Source organism: Sus scrofa, chromosome 6 (assembly GCF_000003025.6).
Source record: "Sus scrofa isolate TJ Tabasco breed Duroc chromosome 6, Sscrofa11.1, whole genome shotgun sequence".
Classification (NCBI taxonomy): Eukaryota; Metazoa; Chordata; class Mammalia; order Artiodactyla; family Suidae; genus Sus; species Sus scrofa.
This window is the reverse complement of record NC_010448.4, coordinates 146,371,433-146,393,680: the sequence shown is the minus strand read 5'-3', so window position 1 is coordinate 146,393,680 and position 22,248 is coordinate 146,371,433. Positions and strand designations below refer to the sequence as shown.

Below are 22,248 nucleotides of genomic sequence, written 5' to 3'. Positions count from 1 at the left end.
TGTGTTTGCAGTAGTTGATTTCTAGTCTTTTCATGTTGTGGTTGGAAAAGATGCATGATATTATTTCAATTTTCTTAAATTTACTGAAGCTAGATTTGTGGCCCAGAGGTGATCTCTCCTAGAGAATGTTTCATGTGCACTTGAGAAAAATGTGTATTCTGCTGCTTTCAAATGGAGTGTTCTATAAATATCAATTAAGTCCAGTGATCAAATGCATCATTTTAGGTCAGTGTTTCTTTGTTGATTTTCTCTCTGGATGATTTATCCATTGCTATAAGTAGGGTGTTAAAGTCCCCCACTATTATTGTGTGATTGTCTATTTCTCCTTCTATGGCTGTTGACTTGTACATATATATATATACAGTTGATATATATTGAGGTGTTCCTATGTTGAGTGCATATATATTTATAATTTTTTAATCCTTTTCTGTGTTGAGCCCTTGATTGTTGTGTAATGTCCTTCTTTGTCTCTTGTAACTGTCTTTATTTTAAAGTGTATTTTATCTTATATGGGTAGTGCTACCCCAGCTTTCTTTCGATTTCCATTTGTATGGAATATCTTTTTCCATCCTCTCACTTTTTGTCAGTATATGTTCCTAGAACTTAAGTGAGTATCTTTTTTTTGTTTTTTTTTTGTTTTGTTTTGTTCTGGTTTTTGGTTTTTTTTATTTATTTATTTATTTATTTATTTATTTTTTTTTTTAATTTTTTTTTAATAATTTTTTTTTTATTTTCCCACTGTACAGCAAGGGGGTCAGGTTATCCTTACATGTATACATTACAATTACATTTTTTCCTCCACCCTTTCTTCTGTTGCAACATGAGTATGTAGACAAAGTTCTCAATACTATTCAGCAGGATCTCCTTGTAAATCTATTCTAAGTTGTGTCTGATAAGCCCAAGCTCCCGATTCCTTCCACTCCCTCCCCCTCCCATCAGGCAGCCACAAGGGACTTGGAGAAGTGAGTATCTTGTAGACGGCATTTATAGGTCTTGTTTTTCTCTTCAGCCAGTCTGTGTCTTTTGGTTGAGCATTTAATCCATTTACATTTAAGGATATGTAAATATTGATATGTATGTTCTTATTGTCATTTTGTTAATTGTTTTAGATTTGTTTTTGTTGCTCTTTTTACTTCTCTTCCTCTTTTGTTCTCTTCTCTTGTGCTTTTATGACTATCTTTAGTGTTGTGTTTGGATTGCTTTTGCTTATTTGTGGATGTATCTATTTTAGATTTTTGTTTTGTGGTTACTATGAGGTTTTTATATAGGAATCTCTATAGATACAAGATTCTTTTAAGTTGCTGGTCTCTTAATTTTATGTGTGTCCAGTATCCTGCATTTGTACCCTTCTCTTCTCCCAGTTGCTTGTTTTTGATATCATATTTGTGTGTGGATGATTTCTTACATTTACTAAATGTTTGCCTTTACTGGTCAGCCTTCTCATTTGTAATTTTCTTTTCTTTTTTTTTTTTTTTTAGCTCTTCCTTGATTTCTTAAAAAGATTTTCATTTTTCCCATTATAGCTGGTTTACAGTGTTTTGTTAATTTTCTACTGTACAGCAAAGTGACCCAGTCACACATACTTACATACATTCTTTTTCTCAGATTATCCTCCACCATGCTCCATCACAAGTGACTAGATATAGTTCCCTGTGCTATACAGCAGGATCTCATTTCTTACCCATTTCTTACCCATTCCAAATACAATTGTTTGCAAATATTAACCCCAGATTCCCAGTCCATCCCACTCCCTCCCACTCCCCCTTGGCATCCACAAGTCTGTTCTCCATGTCCTTGAGTTTTTTTCCTATGGAAAGGTTCATTTGTGCCATATATTAGATTCTAGATATAAGTGATATCATATAGTATTTGTCTTTCTCTTTCTGACTTACCTCACTCAGTATAAGAGTCTCTAGGTCCATCCATGTTGCTGCAGATGACTTTTTTTTTTTTTTTTGTCTTTTTGCTATTTCTTGGGCTGGTCCCATGGCATATGGAGGTTCCCAGGCTAGGGGTCCAATTGGAGCTGTAGTCACCGGCCTACACCAGAGCCACAGCAATGCAGGATCTGAGCCATGTCTGCAACCTACACCACAGCTCACGGCAATGCCAGATCATCAACCCACTGAGCAAGGGCAGGGACCAAACCCGCAATCTCATGGTTCCTAGTCGGATTCATTAACCACTGCGCCACAATGGGAACTCCAGATGACATTTTTTATGGCTGAGTAGTATTCCATTGTGTGCATATGCCACATCTTCTTAATCCAATCATCTGTCAATAGACATTTAGGTTGTTTCCATGTCTTGGCTACTGTGAAGAGTGCTGCAATGAACATATGGGTGCATGTTTCTTTTTCAAGGAAAGTTTTGTCTGGGTTTATGCCCAAGAATGGGATTTCTGGGTCATATGGTAGTTCTATATTTAGTTTTCTGAGGTACCTCCATACTGTTTTGCATAGTGGTTATACCAGTTTACATTCCCGCCAACAGTGTAGGAGGGTTCCCTTTTCTTCCCACCCTCTCCAGCATTTGTTATTGGTGGACTTATTAATGATGGCCATTCTGACTGGTGTGAGGTGGTACCTCATAGTAGTTTTGATTTGCATTTCTCTAATAAACAGGGATGTTGAGCATTTTTTCATGTGCTTGTGGGCCATCTGTATATCTTCTCTGGAGAAATGTCTATTCAGGTCTTTTGCTCATTTTTCCATTGGGTTATTGGCTTTTGTGCTGCTGAGTTGTATTAGTTGTTGTATGTTTTAGAAATTAAGCCCTTGTCAGTTGCATCATTTGTAACTCTTTTCTCCCATTCTGTAAGTTGTCTTTTTTTTTTTTTTTATGGTTTCCTTTGCTGTGCAAAAGCTTGTCAGTTTGATTAGATCCCATTGGTTTATTTTTGCTTTAATTTCTGTTGCCTTGGGAGACTGTAATTTTCTTGTTTCTAGTTGCGGCCTTTTCTTTTCCACCCAGAGAAGTTCCTTTAGTGTTTGTCGTAAAGCTGCTTTGGTGGTGCTGAATTACTTTGGCTTTTACTTGTCTGTAAAACTTTTGATTTCTCTGTCAAATCTGAATGAGAGCCTTGCTGGGTAGAGTATTCTTGGCTGTTGGTTTTTTCTTTCATCACTTCAAGTATATTGTGCCACTCCTTTCTGGCCTGCAGGGTTTCTGCTGAAAAATTAACTGATAACCTTATTGGAATTCCCTTGTTTGTTATTTGTTGCTTTTCCCTATGCACATTCAATATTTTATCTTTGTTTTTAATTTTGGTCAGGTTTTTTTGTTTTTTTGTTTTTGTTTTTGTTTTTTTGTTTTTTGGGTTTTTTTTTTTTTTTTTGGTCTGTCTTTTTAGGGCTATACCTACAGTATGTGGGGTTTCTAGGCTAGGTGTCAAATCAGAGCTGCAGCTGCTGGCCTACACCACAGCCACAGCAACATGGGATCTGAGCCACGTCTGCGACCTACACCACAGCTTGTGGCAACGCCAGATCTTTAACCCACTGAGTGAGGCCAGGAGTCAAACCCATGTCCTCTTGGATGCTAGTCAGGTTCACTAACAACTGAGCCATGATGGGAACTCCTAATTTTGGTCAGTTTAATTAATATGTGTCTTGGGGTGTACCTTCTTGAGGGTATTCTATATGATACTCGTTGTGCTCCTGGACTTGAGGAGTGATTTATTTCCCATGTTAGGAAAGTCTTCAGCTATTATCTCTTTATATATATTCTCCAGCCCTTTCTCTGTCTCTCTTCCTTCTGGTACCACTATAATGCAAATGTTGGTGTGTTTAATGTTGTCCCAGAGTTCCTCTTAGGCTGTCCTCATTTCTTTTCATTCCTTTTTCTTTATTCTGTTCCACATTGGTGATTTCCACCAGTCTGTCTTCTACCTAGCTTATTCATTCTTCTGCCTCCTGTATTCTGCTATTGATTCCTTCTAGCTAATTTCTCCCTTTGGTTTTTGTGTTGTTTATCTTTGCTTTTTTGTTCTTTAAATCTCCTATTTCTTTGTTAAATGTTCCTTGTAATTTCTCTATCTATGCCTCCCCCTATTTTCCCCCTGAGATCTGAGATCATCCTTACTATCATTACTCTTTTCTTTTTCATGTAAGTTGCTTATTGCCACTTCACTTTTCTGTTCTTCTGGGGGTTTGTCTTGTTCTTTTGTCTGGTTTGTATTTCTCTGCTGTTTAATTTTCTCTAGCTTTAGGTGTGGTCTCTTTTCTGTTGGCTGAGAGGTTGTAAATTCTCTCTTCTGTTGTCTGCCCCCTTGTCGGTGAAGTTGATACAGAGGCTTGTTGCAGGTTTCCTGATAGGAGGGACAGGTGCCTGCCTACTGGTGGGTCAAACTGAATCTTGTCCTTCTGGTATGTGAGGCTGTGTGCCTGGGAGAACTTCAGTTAGTCTTCTTGCTGATGGCTAGGGCTGTGTTCCCACTCTGTTTGTTGTTTGGCCTGGGGCCTCTGAGCACTTATGCCTGTAGACTTTTGTTGAGTGGGGCCAGCTTTGTCCAAATGGCAGCCTCTACAGGAGCTCATGCCAATGATTATTCCCTAAGACCACTGCCTTCAATCTCCTGCTCCCACAGTGAACCACAATGAATTCCTGCTTTTCCAGAAGACCCTCCAAGACCTGCAGGTGGGTCTGACCTAGATTCTTGTGGAGTTCCTGCTTTGTCTTAGGACCCAGTGTACATGAAACCCTGTGTGTACACTCCAAGAGTCGAGTCTTTGTTTCCCCCAGTCATGTGGAGTTCCTGTACTCAAGCCTCACTGGCCTTCAACACAAAATGCTCTGGGGGCTCCTCCTCATGCCAGACCCCCAGACTGGAGAACCTGACATGGGGTTCAGAACTCTGACTCTTGCTGAAGAGCCTCTGCAATATAGTTATTTTTCAGTTTGTGGATTGCCCACATGGCAGGTATGGGATTGCTTACATCAAGAAAGCACCCCTCCTACAGTTTTGTTGTTGCTTCTTCTTTGTCTTTGTGTGTAGGACATCGTTTTTGGTTGCTTCCAGTCTGTTTTGTAAATGTAGTTGCTCCATTAGTTACAATTTTGGTGTTTAAGAGGAGATGAGTTCAGTTCTTCTACTCTTCCATCTTGTCTGGACTCCTCCTATGCCCCCTCTTCTCTTCCATTGCTCTATGTTTGTTTTTATGCTAATACCACACTATTTTGATTACTTTAGCTTTGTAGTATTGTCTGAAGTCTGGAAGGGTTATGACTCCAGCTTTTTTCTCTTTGTTCTTTTTCCTCAGGTTTTTTTTGACAATTCTGAGTCTTTTGTGGTTCCATACAAATATTAGAATTATTTTTTTTTAGTTCCATGGGTAATTTGATGGGGATTGGATTAAATCAGTAGATTACTTTGGGTAGTATTTTAATAGTATTAATTCTTCCAATCCAAGACCATGAAGTAGCTTTCCATTTCATTGAATCATCTTTAGTTTCTTTTATAATATTTTCTGTTTCAGTGTATAGGCTTTTCACCACCTTGGTTAAGTTTATTCTCAAATATGTTTTACATTATTTTAAATAGTATTATATTTTTAATTTCTATTTCTGAAATTTTATTGTTAATATAAAAAATGCAACTGATTTCTGTATATTAATTTTGTATCCTGCCACTCTGCTGAATTTATTTATTAGTTCTAATAATAACTTTTGGGTTCTTCTGTATAATAATATGTCATCTGCAAATGGTGATAAAATCACCTCTCCCCTTCCTTTGGATACCTTTTATTTCTTTTACTTATCTAATTACTCTGGCTAGGACTCTCAATACTATGTTGAATAGAAGTGTTGAGAGTAAACATCCTTGTCTTGTTCCTGAACTTAGTGGAAAGGCTTTCAGCTTTTTCACCATTGAGTATTATGTTGTCTGTGGGGTTGTTATAAATGGCTTTTATTTTGTTGAGATATGTTTTATATATACCCACTGTGGTGAGAGTTTTTATTATGAATCGATGTTGCATTTTGTCAAATGCTCTTTTTGTGTCTTTTGAGATGATCATGTGTTTTTTGTCTATCTTTTTGTTGACCTAGTATATCACATTGATTGATTTGCATATGAGAAACCATCCTTGCAACCCTGGAATGAATCCAACTTGATCATGGTTTATGATCCTTTTAATGTGTTGTCAGATTCCATTTGCTAATATTTTGTTGACGATCTTTGCATCTAACACAATAAAATTTTTCTATGTTCCTAAATAAAATGTCAGTGAAGAGCATTTAACAAATCTGAGTACTTTTTGTTAATTTGTTATTCTCATGTACTATAAAAAAATGATCACAGTCACCATGTTTGAGTCATCTCTTTATCCCAAATCTAGTAGGGTGCCTGCCACATAGTAAATATTCAGTAAATATTTGTTGAATTAATAGATAAACCTAGCTATCCACAGTGAGTATTTCCTTAGCACTTTGGATAACTGAGATGTTATTGTACTTCTCTGTGCTTCTCACAGTCTCTGATGCAATATTAATAAATACTCATGAATTTAACTCAGCTGAATGACAAATTAATATTATATCAGTAGCACGTTTTGAACCCTTCAGTAAAAAAGGCACCAGAAAAGTCTCAGAGTAGTTATAGAAAATAGAAATGATAAAAATCTATTTGGATGACATCTCTTTTTGAAAATACAAAAACAAATCTGTTGTGTTTTGAAACATAATTACACTCGAAGTTTTTCAGTGTAACAGAGCTGTGTTTGGGGATTCTAGTGATCACAACACTGCTTGATATTAGGGGAGGGGAGATACATTATGGAAGCATTTTGATGACAAGTTTAGTTTTCTGTATCTGGAAGCTATTCCCAGTGCATTTTACTTAAATGACTTAGAAATATGGGGAATTTAGTGTTACTGTGAGGTCCCCGAAAGGAGGAGCATATTTAGTGTTTCTTATATTCTCCCTCTGTCATAGGACAAAGGGAGCAAGTAGAGTGACAGCATTGCCTATATCAGCAATGACAGCACCTCACTGCTACCTAAGCAAGGTCTGTGCCTTTTAACATTGACATTTGAGGTTTGGATCAGTCAGGGTTCTCCAGAGAAAGGATATATGTATATGTAAAGAGATTTATTTCAAGAAATTGGCTGACACGATATGGAACCTGGCAAGTCCATAATCTGTAGGGTGGGCCAGCAGCAGGCTAGAAACAGGCTGGATTGATATTACAGTCTTAAGACTGAAATACCAGGCTGGAAATTCAGGTAGGTGTTAGTGCTGCATTCTTGAGGCAGAATTTCATCTTCCAGGAAACCTGTTTTTGCTCCTAAGGCTTTCAACTGGTTGGAGGAAGCCCACCCATACTATTGAGGTTATCTCCTTTACTTAAAGTTAACTGACTGTATGTTAACCACATCTATAAAACACCTTTTCAAAGATGCATAGATTAGTGTTTGATTAAATATTGATTCTGTAGCCTGGCCAAGTTGATACATAAAATTAATTATTGCAAGGTCCTTTGGCACATGGGCTTGCCTCTTTCTCCCACTTCACAACTTTCCATGACTTTGTATGCCCCAAACCAAACTACTATCATGCTCTAATGGAGTCTCCCTCTTCCCTGCCTTTTGGTGTCTTTGCTGGTCACCCCTCCCAATCCTCCTCTCAGGTCTTTTCCCAGCTATAAAATTCCTTCTCTTCTCCTTTAGACCCCATGCAAATGCCCTTTGCCTTAAAAAATATAGGCCACTTTCCTATTTCGATTTCATCTCTCCCTCTCTTGAACCCTCAACAGATTTCTTGGCAGTGCAGTCACCTTATTTTTCTTTGAATTAATCTGAAATATATTCATGCCAACCACCCCTCGACCTATGTGACCTGAAGGAGTCAAGAACCTCATGCTTTTTTGTTTGAATTGAATCATGCTTCATTTGGTTTCAAATTTTTATCTTCTCTACAGGATATAGAGCTTGTATTCAAGCACCAATCTATACTTAGTCTGGTCCTATGCTAGCTGCTGAGATATGTAAGGACCAATTAGACAAGTTTTCAGCACTCTGAGACTTCATAGTCTAGTGGGGAGAGCAAATAAGCAAACTGTAGGTGTCCATAAGTATTTGTCGAAATGAATTACTTCCTGCTGTGGAAGTGTAGCCAATTCCCTCTCAGCATCTCCTCACCTTAGTCCTCCTACAGATAAACATTAGCCAGGGCAGACATCTGGGTTGTAGCGGGTCGGAAGCTCTGTCCTCATTAAATCTGTAGGGGAATAATGTGTGTGGTGTGTTCTGAGGGGCATCAGAGAAGTCAACTGATCCAAAAATAGCTCTGTTGCTATGATGCCGTATGCCTGATATGCCACCATTGGGAATCCATTCATTTGGGTTCAGAATCATCTGATCTTCAAGTATACCTGGAAGACATTGCTGAATATATGTGCTGATGTGTCTTTCAAATTCCTTTCTCTTTTCTTTACATCCGTATCGTCTCCTCCTCCTTGAAGACAGCTAAATTGCCTTCCCTGAAGTCTCCCTCCACCCAGAGGACTTAGGGGGCTTTCCCTCTGGGTCCCCACAGCACTCTGCCTATTTCAACATACACTTTCTGTCCTCTATTGTTAACCTGTTTGTTTGCCTGAGCTCCCCACTAGACCAAGCTCTTAAAGGGGAAAAAAATGTTTTTCAGTTCTGCTTTCCCAATATCTGGCATAACTCCAAACACATACTGGGATGCTCTGTAAGGGTTCCTGGAATGGCTAAGTGGTTTTTTTGATAGAATGAGTCCTGCGCACATCTAGAGGACAGGCTTAGTGAAAAGGAACTGAAGGGCAGAGATGGAAGACATCTAGAGAAGGGTCCTTAATGAAACCACTTTTGGGTCTGGGGCCATCCTTGATCCTGCTGTTTGCTATTGTTCACTTTTTGCTGTCATTCATGAGTAAAGTATCTTGTGAATTAAACATGCTCTTTCCTTTTGTTCTACAAAACACCAAACACTGTCAGCTGGCAGAATCTTTTGGGGATACGTTTCTTGCATGTAAAAGCTGCTATATATGCTTCATTTATAGAAACAAAATGTTTTCAAAATAGCTTTTGTATCTGCATGATCTGAGAACATAAACCTCTTCTCATGACTGTCTCTCCCATCCCCCAAGTAAAGACAGCCAACAAAGTGTTTTTTGCAAGTCCTGTGTGGCTGCAAGGAATACAGACCTACACATGTTTTCTCAAGAAATAGTGCTGGGATTTTCAATGTGCATCTAGAGTAGAGATTATTCAAGATGCCCTCCTATCTCCACTTATCTGTTTCTCTCTCATTAGCTGAATGAGCTCTCTGTTTCTCATGATGTCTCTTCTGTAGACTTGCTCCATTTTCCTCTTGCTCCTCCTCCCCTACACATCTCTTCTCTATTCTTATGTCTTCTGCTTACCTATTAATTTCTCCTCTCTCACAACTCCACATGACCCATCATGGCCACCCCAGACTCTCACTACCATATGACTCATCAGCTTCAAAAATATATGCCTCCAAATAGATACCCTTTGATTGATACTAATTTTAATTTTTCCACAAATGTATTTTTCAAGTTAATTTTAAGCAGGGTTGATCCACAGATTGGTTAATTTCCTATAACATAGCCAAGAATTGATCATATGTTATAGTTACCTGTCTGTCAGTTATTACCACTAGGTTATTTATTATGTATTTATATTATAATATGTATTATATTTTACTGTATTTATACATTTGTATTATAATACATGTGCAGTTTTTTATTACCACCAGGGCATTTTGCATTTTCTCTTGGTGGTTTCCCTGGAACCTAGCATAATTCCTGGCATCTTGTAGGTACTCCACACACTGACTATGGACAAATAAGGCTCCTGACACCTTCGTTTCTCACTCATCCTCTTCTAACGCACCATCAAAAGAATAATCATTCCAAAATAGAAATCAAACCATGATATTCCCTGCTTAAAACTGTGAATGACATTTACCATCCAAATTAGTACGCAGATATTTATTGCCCACTTCTTAAGTTTTATTTCCTGCCCCTGCCCAATTTCTTGTACTTTATGCTTTTACAAAGCCAAAGCCATTCATGAAATACATTATGCTGTTTCATGTCCTTGTCTTTATACATGGCAGAATCAGTAGAAATGCAAAGTATAGGATATAAGATGAGTCTAAGAAACAGGTTGATAAGATGTCTAAATGGTATTAATCTAACTAATCTGTAAATCTCACAAAACTTACTATTGCCTTCTATGTCATAAGCATTTGGTATGTTCTTGCTAGAGTGGTTTAAAATGTGGCATTTGTGTTTTTATTTGGCTTCAGATCCAAGAGAAATGGGTGAATGAAAGGAACCTAAAAGGATGAGTTCATTGGTACATGAACAATTTCATCCTTTCTCAAACTCAATAGCTATTATTGTGGCTAACAAAGCAAGTCTTGTGAATTGAATGCAAACAAGAAGTAATCAGGGAAGTGTTTATGATGTCATCATAAATATTTATAGAAGGGATATGATGCAATGTTTTTTCAGATGTAGGTTATGAAAGGTTGGACTGTGAATGTTCATTTAGGTCAAATTATTAAACACCTGAAATTTGAGTTTTCTAATTTACAAAGTACATTCACATTTATTATCTCATAGAAACTTCAATTTCTCAATTTCCATTGGACCAGTATCTTCAGTGTATAAAGAACGTACAGTATTTCCATCCTTAAGAGTCCATCTCTCAAACTCATATTCCTCATCAGAAGCAAACTCTGTGTCTCCTCCTCTATAGCAAAGCTCATGAGTTGTCACTGTTTCCTCAGTCCCAGCATTTCATTAGTCAATAAATCTTATTGTCTCTACTTTCCAAATGTTACCTGCGATCTTACTACTTATTACCACCTCTACCTTTACCAATTTAGCGAAGTCACCATTATCACCAGCCTAGTGTTCTGAAATGCCCTTCCAACAGGGCTCTCTGCTCCCTTTCTTTCCCCTTTCTGGCTGAACAGCCAGAGTAGAGTAGTCCTGTTAAATGCAAAACGACCTTTCGGGATTCCTTTCTCATTCTAATTAAGTCTCTTTCAGAACCTCTTCTACCTGATCTAGCTTCTGCCTTTCCAAGTTTATTTCTTTACCTTAAAGTATGTGCATGTACTAGTCCTGTCTGGAATATTCTTCTACCACATTTTCCCATGATTCACTCACTACCTGAATTCCTTCTGATTCTACTCAAAGGTGATCCCTTCCCCACAATCCCATGTCCCTCAACCCACCTCACTTTTCCTTATTCACTTACCTGCCAATATATTACATAATTGCTTGATTCTTTATAGTCCCTCCTTTCTTCACTAACGCATAAGTCCAAGCACCGTATAATTTCAGGGTGCCCAACAAATAGTTGTTGAATGGGAGTATGAAACTTGAATATAAACCTCTTGACTAGAGGTTGAGTGCTTTCCATAATCCAAAAGCCTTGTTAAAAAATGATCATTTGGAGTTCCTGCAGTAGCACAATGGGATTGGTGGTGTCTTTGGAGCACTGGGACGCAGGTTCGATCCCTGACCCAGTACAGTTGGTTAAGGATCCCAGGTTGTGGCATAGGTCACAACTGTGGCTTGGACCTGATCCCTGCTCTGGGAACTCTATTATGATCATCTTTCCATTTGGGGATGTCTCCAGAATATTCTGAGGAAACATTTTGATAATTTGATTTCGGATTCTTCTAGATACATGAAGATGCATCATATTCGAGCATTAGGTCACTGCAGTTTGGGTTGGAGTGGTGTGGACTTGTGATTGGAACATCAGTAGCATCCCATTAGCTCAGAATAACCTCCCATTAATGCTTCACTGGGTAGATTTAAGCACAGTGCCAAGAGTGGCAGAAGAATGCACTCTAAAAAATAGGAATTCTGATATTAAATTTTCAACCTGGTGAAACTATAAGAGCAGAAGAGGAGACACAAGTTTTTTTAAAGCCTCTTCAGTTGATCTCCTTGTAAAGTTCATAGATAATAGTATCTTGGATACAGGATTGAGTAATCTGGAGGCTGGCACTTGAAAAGTGAATCTTCTTTTACCCCTGTAGAAATTTCTTTAAGAACTTCTACATGCCTTTATTGCCTGCAGATTCAGTGTTCTTCACCGTTGCCTGGAAGACATTTCATATAACTTCAAGAAGACTTACAGTAGGATAGGGTGGCTGCCATTTTTTGTGCACTCACTATCTGCCCAGCATTTGAAATTGTTATCTCATATGATCTTTGCATCCCTGAGGTAGGCATTTGAAGTAAATATCTAGATTTTTGTCCTGTTCACAATAGCTCCCTCTTTTTTTCTAGTAAGTGCCTCTTCCTCATCCAAACACTGGATTTCTTTTCTTTTTTTTTTTTAAATTTAATTTTATTGGAGTACAGTTGACTGACAATGTTGCATTAGTTTCAAATATACAACAAAGTGAATTAGTCATATAAATATATACATTCCTTTTTTCTCATGTCGGTTATTACAAATTATTGAGTAGATTTTCTTGTACTATGCAGTAGGTCCTCATTAATCATTTATTTTATACAGTACAAACCCTGGATGTTTTAATAAAGAATGTGCATACCGCTTCCCAACTGCTGGCCAGAGACTTATCATGTGACCAAAAATGGACCTGTTAGAGACCCCACGTGGGATTTTTATAGTGAGTGCTAAAAGGGGAAAAATATGTTCTTACCTCAAACCACAAGGCCGTAAGTCATGGCCCATAACACATCCCACTAGAAGCAGCCAGACTGGGAGAGTTTACTTGACATACAGAGAAGATAGAAACACACCAGAGACAGAACTAAAGGTGTTGGAATCCTTCTATTCTGTCTTCCTCGAAGTTGGTACTCTCTCTACTCTCTCAGTCATCTTAATGGCTCCGTTATATGAACCAATGGTTTCCTCTTTTTTGCTTATATATATATATATATATATATATATATATTTTTTTTTTTTTTAGGGCCACATCTATACATGGAAGTTCCCAAGCTAGGGGTCAAATCAGAGCTATAGCTATAGCTCACGGCAACACTATAGCCCCAGCCCACTGAGCAGGGCCAGGGATTGAACCTGCATCCTCATGGATACTAGTCAGATTTGTTTCCACTGCATCACAATGGGAACTCCCACTTCTAGCTATTTTTATGCCATAGTTGGCAGTTGCAATTACTGGAGCCCTAAATAAGGCAGTGTATTATTTCCATGTTATAGATGTGAACCTTTCTCTAAGGTAGATAGAAAATAAATTATTTGTTACCCATTAAGTGGCTAAATGAGATTTAAATTCAGGTCTGTAGGTATCTAACCACCACCCCCTGCTCTGTTGTCCACCCTACCACACTGATCCAGCTTTTTCCCTTCCAAAGGAGTTAGCATTGAGCCAGTGATTTAACACTTGGCACAGTCTGCTTAGGGATTTGTTCTTGCTGTTGTTCGTTTGCTTTTTGATGGAGATCAGTATCTAATATAGTTGTAGAGAAAAATTTCTAGCTACCCTAGAGTCCCCACGCAAGTCTCTGTTTAAGTTTCTTTATTTGCAAAATGACCAAGTTGGATTCAATCAACTCTGAGATCTTTTTTTCTTTTTCTTCGTGGAAAGTTTTCTAAAGATCTTAGTGCTTCTAAAGATCTAATTATACTGACTGTGCCTCTAAGATTTATTTAAATATAAAAACAAAGAACCATCAAGAGGAGGTTCTCCATTAACTCTCATGATCAGAAGCCAAGTTGGCTTCCAGCCCTCCAGCAATAATTCCAGAGTGGTGCTGTCAGAGCATCAATATGTTATTATTTCCAGATCAGAGTCCTATCCTAAAGGACATGTGTGCACTGTTAGGAAGGAATTTAAAAATATCCAGAAACAGCCAACCTTTTGAAAGATGAAAAAGCAGTTCTTATTTTTTTTTCTTGCAAATTTTAATATGTACTCCCAAATCTTGGAAACACATTCTTTTGCAGTAGTGGCCATGAGCACCTTTTTGTTTTTAGCGTTCACATAGGGCGCTTGACGACTCCCACAGAACATCTGGAGCTCCCTAGATGACCACACTGAGAGGTAAAATTAGGGCAGTGAAGCTCATGTCAGCACCAACAAGCACAGACAGGCACAGGTGTGCAGACCCGAACAGAAACACACACACATGCACACAGAGTGGCCTTTGTTTTCTTTGGAATGTGTTCTTAGCTTGGGTGCTGGGAAGGGGTCTCCTGTGGAAGCCTTTTGATAACTGCCCAAGTCTAAAGTTTCAGGATAATCATACTCTGAGTGCATTTCTGGTTTAACACTCAGGTCTTTGAATAAGAAAATCAGTTCATCTTTTTAGAATATCTTTTCCATAGATGTTCCAATGATAGTTACATTTGTATATATACGGTATTTTGTTGTTTACTGGGGGTTTTCATCTCAAACCTTCTAAGTTATCTACCAAACCTATGAAGACGATGGTATGATATTATTTATATTTTACCTGTTTGTCTTTCATCATCACAGCAGCTGTATTATTATTTGCATTTAAAGATGAAGATCCTGAGGCTCACTTGTTTCAATGACTTATTCAGGGACACACAGCTAGTAGGTGGTGGGACTGATATTCTACTTAGGCTTTGAATAGTGCAGAACAAGGGCTTTAAAGCTCAACACATATGGGCTGGAATCCTAAGTTTGCTAACTAGTTTTGTGACCTTCAGCAGGTAACTTAATCCCTTGCATCTGTGGTCCCGCTGTCTTTAAAATGGGGTTAATGGTATCAAAAGTATAAGATTCTTTGAAGAATTAAATGAGAAACTATATAAAGCCCTTAACACTCATCACTGGCAGTGTAGGTACTTATCAATGCCAAGGAGTTATTCATCAAATGGCTCTAGTTTTAATCCAAGCACTTTCGACTGCTTAAAAAAAAAAAAAAAAAAAAAAAAAAAAAAAAAAAAAAAGATAAAGAAAAAAGGTGCTCTTGTCAGAGTTGGTACTGTTTTGTTGTTGTTGCTGTTGTTTTCTTTTTATGGTCTCACTTACAGCATATAGAAGTTCCCCAGGCTAGGGGTCAAATCTGAGTTGCAGCTGCAGCTACTGCAAGGCCAAATCCAAGCTGCCTCTGTGACCTGTGACGCAGCTTGTAGCAATGCTGAATCCTTCCCAATAAGCCAGGCCAGGGATCCAACCATCATACTCAGAGACAATGTCAGGTCCTTAGCCCTCTTAGCCACAATGAGAACTCCTTGTGAGGGTCTTTGGAAGCTCCATGCTTTTATGGTACAAAATGGTCAGTGCGGAGGTGCCTTGAAGCCTTAAGGATTTTCTACCTCCTCACTTTATCATTAATGGAAAATAAATGCACAGGACAAGCTGTGCTTTCACAAGATTCTTCAGCAGTAAGGTTCATGGACTTGCCTACTTTGTTTTCTGTCATTCTAGTGACCCTTTAATCTCACACACATGTAGAATCTAACAATCTGTGGCTTCCAGGCAAAGGAAAGAGACTGTTCCATACTCTGTCAATTCTGTCATCTGGGATTAGTATCTAACAGAGCTGGTATGTTTTATCAGAGCATACATCCAATCTTGGGTAAGCCAGCTAGCTTCTCTCTGTTCTGTGATTCCAGATCCCAGCTTGCTGCCCAGTCTATACCGGCATCCGGTCACAATTTGTGGATGAGGTGGTGCTAGATCTAAGATAAATAGAGACATGAACTAACGGTTACCACCAGTCATTGGGATAATGGTTGGATGAATTATCTATTGAATTTTTGTTTGTGAGAGACAGAAGACCCAATTCAACGTGACTTGGAGTCAATTTGCCATACTCTGGTCATGGGTCAGTTAACGAGCATCTCTTAATTTCAGTTTTCAATGTCTTAGCTTGAGGTAATAATATAGGGATGTTAAAAGGATTAAATGACAATAAGTTCAAGGTTCTTACTTACTTAACCCAATGTTTGACATGTAGTAAGTGTTCAGTGATTGTAACCCATTTTTATTTTTATTGCCATTGTTGTTTTTCTTGTTGAGGTTTAGAAAGTGCGACTTCCCATCTTTATAACTACCATGAAAACTTTTTGTTGTATAGTTTTATTTATAAACATTATCTTAGGAACTATGGTTTCTTACCGGAAGAACACTACCTTAGAGTTGAAAACAAAGTTGTGCTCAAATTTTTTACTGTCTCCTACTCACTATGGGATTGGACAACTTTCAGTTCTCCCTGAGACTCGTCTGCAGAACAGAATTAACAATACACACCTCAGATGGTGTTGTGAGTGTTGATAAGATTGTGTGGGTGGCCAAACCTAGCATTCTGCCTTATACACTGATATTTGTTGAAACTGAATCTGAATCTCAGTGTCCTTATCTATGAAATGAAGATAAGGATACTTACGCTCAGGAGATTGTGATGAGGACTAAATGCGATGATATATGTGAAAGCACTTTCTAAACATCAAAGCTCTGTGTAATAGTAATAATAATAATTACTACTGTTATCATTATTAATCTATCACTATCATTTTAGTAATAGTACTCTTATTACCAGTAAGTGGTAAGAACAGTAACTATGATTAATTAATAATAATAATTATTGTTTTTTACTACTATTAATCATTACTGCTTTGACTATATCTAGGTCAAATAGTATAGATTCTAGTATTTTTTATCCAAGAAATACCCGTGTAAGGAGATGGCTTGGATATAGCTTTTCAGGTTCTTTCATCTGTAAGATTTTGTTCAGAGCCACATTTATCACAAGATACTTGAACCAATTAAATTATGTTTCAGCATGTAAAATTGCTTCTGAGTGAAATATTTTTTTTAAATGTCACTTAAAACTAGTGAGGTTAAAACTTAGTGAAATAAAATAAGTGCTGCCCCATTTAAGTACTTAAAGGCTGTCCAGCTGCCCATCACACTTCAGATTTTCAGCACTAGCCTGGGAAGATCTCCACCCGGCACTGGTGCATGACTTATGACTAAATGAAATGGCCAGCTCAGGCGAGGTTGTTTGGAGTCTTTCATGCTGTTAGCTGTTGATGGATGGCCTACGTGTCTTTGTGCTCTCAGATAACATTTTATTCCCTGTTGCTCTTATTCCTTTTGAGCTTTAAGCACAAACATAAAGATGTATTTGTCCATGAGTATGCAAGACTCTGCCATCTTTTTTCTTCCATTTATTTTCTGATGCTGCCCAGCCCTCTTAGCTGGAAGCCAGGATCCACTCCATCAGCAAGACATGCTTTAATAGCCAAAAGAAAGCCATTTTGCTGACATAATCCTAGAGTAATATATTTTGCAGACACACTGGTTTTTTTCCCCGTAGTAAAGAATTCTACTACAAATAGTTCAGCTTTTATGAAAAGACAACAATATCTGTTATAGGCACATTCAGTCGAGTCAGAGGACTTCGGTTTGGGCCCAAACTCTGGGATTTTCTGATGAGTGACCGTGAGCAAGCTGTGTCTCTCAAACTTAGTTTATTTAACTTGCATTCGAATCCATGCACTGCCATTTTATCTTATTAATTATGACCTTGAGCTTCATTAAGATCAAAATCTTTCATGCTTCCAAGGACACCATTAAGAAATAAAAAGGCAGCCGTTAGACTGGGAGAAAATACGTGTAACTTAATAAATCTTCTAAGGGAGTTATTTCCAGAATACGTGAAGAACTTTTATAAATCCACAAGAAAAACCCAAATAATTGAGTTTAAAAATGGACAAAAGATTTTTTTGAATAGACATTTCACCAGAGAAAATATACAAATGACCAATAACCACATGAAAAAATGCTCAACAGCAGTAGTCATTAGGGAAAGGTAAATCAAAACCACAATCAGATACCACCTCACATCCACCAAAGTGGCTATGGCAAGGACAGGCAATAACAAATATCGGAGAGGATGTAGAGAAACTGGCACCCTTATGCACTGTTGAGGATGTTGTAAGAGGGTGCAGCCGCTTTGGAAAGTTTGGTTATTTTTCAAAATGTAAAGCATAATAGAATTATGAAATGATTCAGCAATTTTCACTCCTAGATGCACATCCAGGAACAATGAAAATGTACATGCACGCAAAAATGTGTACATGAGTGTTCACAGAAGCATTTTTATATGTAATGGCCAAAATGTAGGAACAATTCAAACAGCAATCAACAGAAATCAAGTGTGATTTAGTCATAAAATGGAATAAAAAAGAATGAAGTACGGACACATGCTACAACATGAATGAATCTTGAAAATCTTTAAGTGAAAGAGCCACATATTGTATGATTCTATTTATATGAAATATCCAGAATAGGCAAATCCATAGAAACAGAAAGTAGGTTAGTGGTTGCCAGGGGCTAGAGGAGAGGTAAATGGAGATGGGATTTCTTTTCAGGGTGATGAAATTTTTCTAAAATTGGATAGTGGTGATGGTTGCACAACTGTGAATATACTAAAACCAATAAATTAGACACTTGATAAAGTTAAATTTTATGGCATGTGAGTTATATCTCAATAAAGCTGCTTTTATTTAAAAAAAAAAAAGGAAACTTAAGCTTTTTGATAATCCTATGGAATTGAAAAAGAATATAAGGTGCCTTTTTTTTTTTTTTTTTCTAATTCCAAGAGTGAAAGCATAGTCTCTTGCTATGGTTGTGATAGTGAATTAGACACATGCCATTTTTAAAATTCCCCTTATCAAGTCTTCCCAGATAGCCTTTGCTAATTTTATATTTCCTTCATAAGCCAAAAACAATCCTTTATTAGCATTTTCAAAATCCATCATGCTGCCTGATTGGATTAAATAAACCACATTCCCCAGCGCCTCTCTCTTCTCTGTTTCATCGTTCTCAGCAATTACACTGCTTCCTAAATCACAAGAGAAAATAAAGCCTTTTCCTATAGAGAGTTACAGGAACATTCATATTGACCCCAAATATTATTTTCATGAAAACCACTTCTATTTAATTACAAACAGGTCCAATTCCCTTCTTTCTTGTTGGTTGTAAGCCTGTGGACTGGCACTAGTTTTTAATTCATGTATTAATGAATTAATTTTCAATCAATATTGATTGAGCACCTGCTTTGTGCTCAGCACTAAAATAAGCACTCAGTAAAGCACCAGGAATCTTGTTCCTCTTGGAGTCACATTCTAGTGGGAGAATGCATGTAATAAATGAACTGTGTATGTAAGAAGCTGACTAATGCTGTGCTCAAAAACTAATAAAGCAAGGTAAAAGAGAGTGCCACAGTAGGGGCGTCAGGGTAGGCCTTATAACAAGGGGACTTTCGAACAATGACTTCAAGTGTGGAAACGGGCCATAGAGGGAATTGAGGAAGAGCGTTTTAGATTGAGAAAATACCCATCAAGGTGGAAGCATGCCTGGCATCTTCTAGAATCAGCAAAGGGCCTGCACAAGCTCAAATAGTGAGAAAGGGGGCATTTAGCCAGCAGTGGGGCTGGGGAGCTCATGGGGATTATATCTAAGGCCTCGTACACCATTGTAAGGACTTTGATTCTCACTTTGAAACAAAGGGGAACCGACCAGAAAGTATTCGGCTGATGAATGATGGGACCTGAGTTAGGTTTTTAAGGAATTACTCTGGCTGCTATTTTGACAACAGACGGGGGTGGGGGTGGGGGGCAAGATATGAGACGAAGTCTGGTTAGAAAAGTGGTTTTCATGTCTAACTTTTGACCATCTGTGAATACACACATATATATGTGTGTGTGTGTGTGTGTGTGTGTGTGTGTGTGTGTGTGTGTGTTGTGTGTACACCTATTATATATACATACCTGTTATATATAAATCTATACCTGTTGCTGCAATTGCATAAGATGAATCCTTTCTTAGGTCAGTTTCTCTGAGGCGTGGTGAGATTTTGGAAGTTGAAATCTAGAGGCAGATTTGAAATAAAAGACGTCAGATATCCCTTTAGTAGCACAGATCCAGTTAAAATACAGGATTATCAGGATCCGAAAGGACGTTAAGTAAGACTAAATCCTATAACAAGAGACAAAGGGAAAGCTATTCAGACACGTCTTCTCATTTGATTGCAAACCAGCGTTTGTCAGTGTGAGCCATAACCATGGTCACATTCCGCTCAGAGATCCAGGATGCTGAGACCCTTGTCTTTTCTGTTGAACATCTTTGGCGTATAATTTGTCACTCTGGGAGATGCCTTTAGTTCTTCGGGATCTGAGGATCTTTGAACCTGTGATGGCTACGCTGTGTTAACGATGATCCCAGGGGCCTTCCAGGGCTATTGTATCTGCTTAAAGGCCAGTCTTCCCAGGGCTGGAGCTAGAAGTTTAAATACACACCGGCATGCTCAGAGAAGTCAGGGATCTTGATCCCAGACCTGAGCAAAGTTGAATTTGTTATTCCAGTCACACTGTTATTTCTTTGTGTAACATAGACATTTTCTTTGCTCTGTAATCTCCTGTGATGAAAAGGACTTATAATCTCTCCCGGGTTTCCTCCTTTGCTGTGGTCTAACATGTCATTCGGGAAATCTGACCCTGTGAGTTAGGTGTTCTTTCATCGTGCTCCGAATGGGCTAAACAATGCAGAACGAGTCAGACGGGAGGTTTGATAGCTCCAAACGCGGTGCAAAAGGTAGGAGAGAGAATTGTCTTTGATTAATCTGATCACTCCCTCAGTTAAAAGAAAACCTGAAAACATGCTGACACATCACCAGGCACGAAGGAGAAAATGCAAAGTGAGAGAGAAAACAGAGGATACTGTTTAAAGGGAGTTTTTTCGAGCATTTTAGGAACTCAACTGCTTTCCTTTTCTGAGGTAAATTGGAAGAAATGCTACACTCACCATGGGAAGCTATCACTCAGATTTGACTGCAGATCGATTTTCTCATTTGAGGTCTAAGGGAAACTACTGATGATGTTCCAGTTGAATGCTTCCATGTTGATTGCTAAGTCATTTGTATTCATATCGAAAATGATATCGACGCTGCAATGGGAAGTGGCATGCCGTCGGAAAGAAAATTAAAAGGACAAAGAGCTAAGCAAAAACTATGTGGCAGCAAGAACACAGGGAAATGAACGAAAATGCACTAAGTTCCTGAGAGGTGGGATACTGAGAGATCACAGCCCTTCAGAATGTTGCAGGTTAGAGATTTGCCTGCTCCCCGGAGACATTCGTGGATATGGTAGGTGTTGGTAATGCTGTGGAACCACAACCTTTAACTGATGGTTCAAGAATAGAGCTGGGACATGATTTCATATTTAAAATCATCGAATAATGAGAGATTAAAAATATAAGCAAAAAGACTAGGGAAAAAAATCTATGCTTTGTAAAATTTTCTGATTTTCAGGAAAATATACTTTGCGTACCTTCATCTGGTAAAAGTTCTTTACCTTGTATTTTTTTTTTCCAGGTTATATGGGTAGTACATAGGGAATTGAGTGAAATTTTTCTGTAAGAATAAATTACCTGTGTCCTCAGGCCAGGGTAAATTTTTTCTCAGCTTGAAGTTTAAAGGAAGATTTTTTGGAAAAGCTTAATGCTCAGTTATTACAAATTGTAAAGATGTTTTAGCCATTCTCAAATATATATTTTTATGTGACTAATGCAATTAGTTGCGTATTTTAAAAATCTTACTGTTTAGAGCTATGGGAAAGAGGTAGCATACTTTGCATTGTTTAAATATGTCATTGTGAGCTGTGTCTTCGTGTTGAGACAGTAAGAAACATGGAATTATGGGTACATGGGAGGCAATGGGTGTTACAAACTAGAACCAATGATTTGTGTGATTTTATAGTGATTTAACCTTGTATCATCTCATAGTTCCAGATTTACATCAGAACAGAAGGAATGTGAGTACACATTTTAAACATAGTCACTGTTTATTTGGAGATTTAATTTTCCAACTCTCTGAATGTCAGGGTTTCTAGGGGGCAGAAATTATGGCTGGCATAATTTTTTGCCTAGTGCCTAGCACAGGTTTCAGGCAATCCATTCAATAAATACTTTTGGTGGTACTGATGAGTCAATCAGAAAAGAAAAATACTTTCAACTTGGAGCATGATTAGTTCTCATAAATAAGACCACAATTTTTCCCGATCCTATTTTTTTCCCCTTAGGGTCAATTAAAAAACAAAGGGCTCACGAAAGGAAAAGCAACTTAGAATTTTTCATTTTCCCATCAAAAATGAAATTTAAAATTGGTTGGGATCAGAAAAGAACCCCTTTTTCCCTATTTTAGTGTAACTTCAGTTGAAGGTAGTTGTGAACTTTATGGAGTGTAACAGTAGTGGTCTGTG

General features: G+C 37.9%; 1 protein-coding gene and 1 long non-coding RNA gene across 6 annotated transcripts in view; one reads left to right on the top strand and one right to left on the bottom strand.

The window, feature by feature from the left end:
• Positions 1–22,248, top strand: part of PDE4B (phosphodiesterase 4B) — a 552,844-nt gene that overhangs the window by 326,425 nt on the left and 204,171 nt on the right.
• LOC102162258 overlaps positions 15,276–22,248 on the bottom strand; it is a 114,241-nt gene continuing 107,268 nt past the window's right edge. For 2 of the 3 annotated variants that reach the window (XR_002345460.1, XR_002345462.1), the window contains one exon: positions 19,448–19,861. This is a non-coding gene — a long non-coding RNA (uncharacterized LOC102162258). Of the gene's footprint in view, positions 15,664–19,447; positions 19,862–22,248 lie in introns of those variants that run through there. The other variant, XR_002345461.1, reaches the window with a different exon arrangement.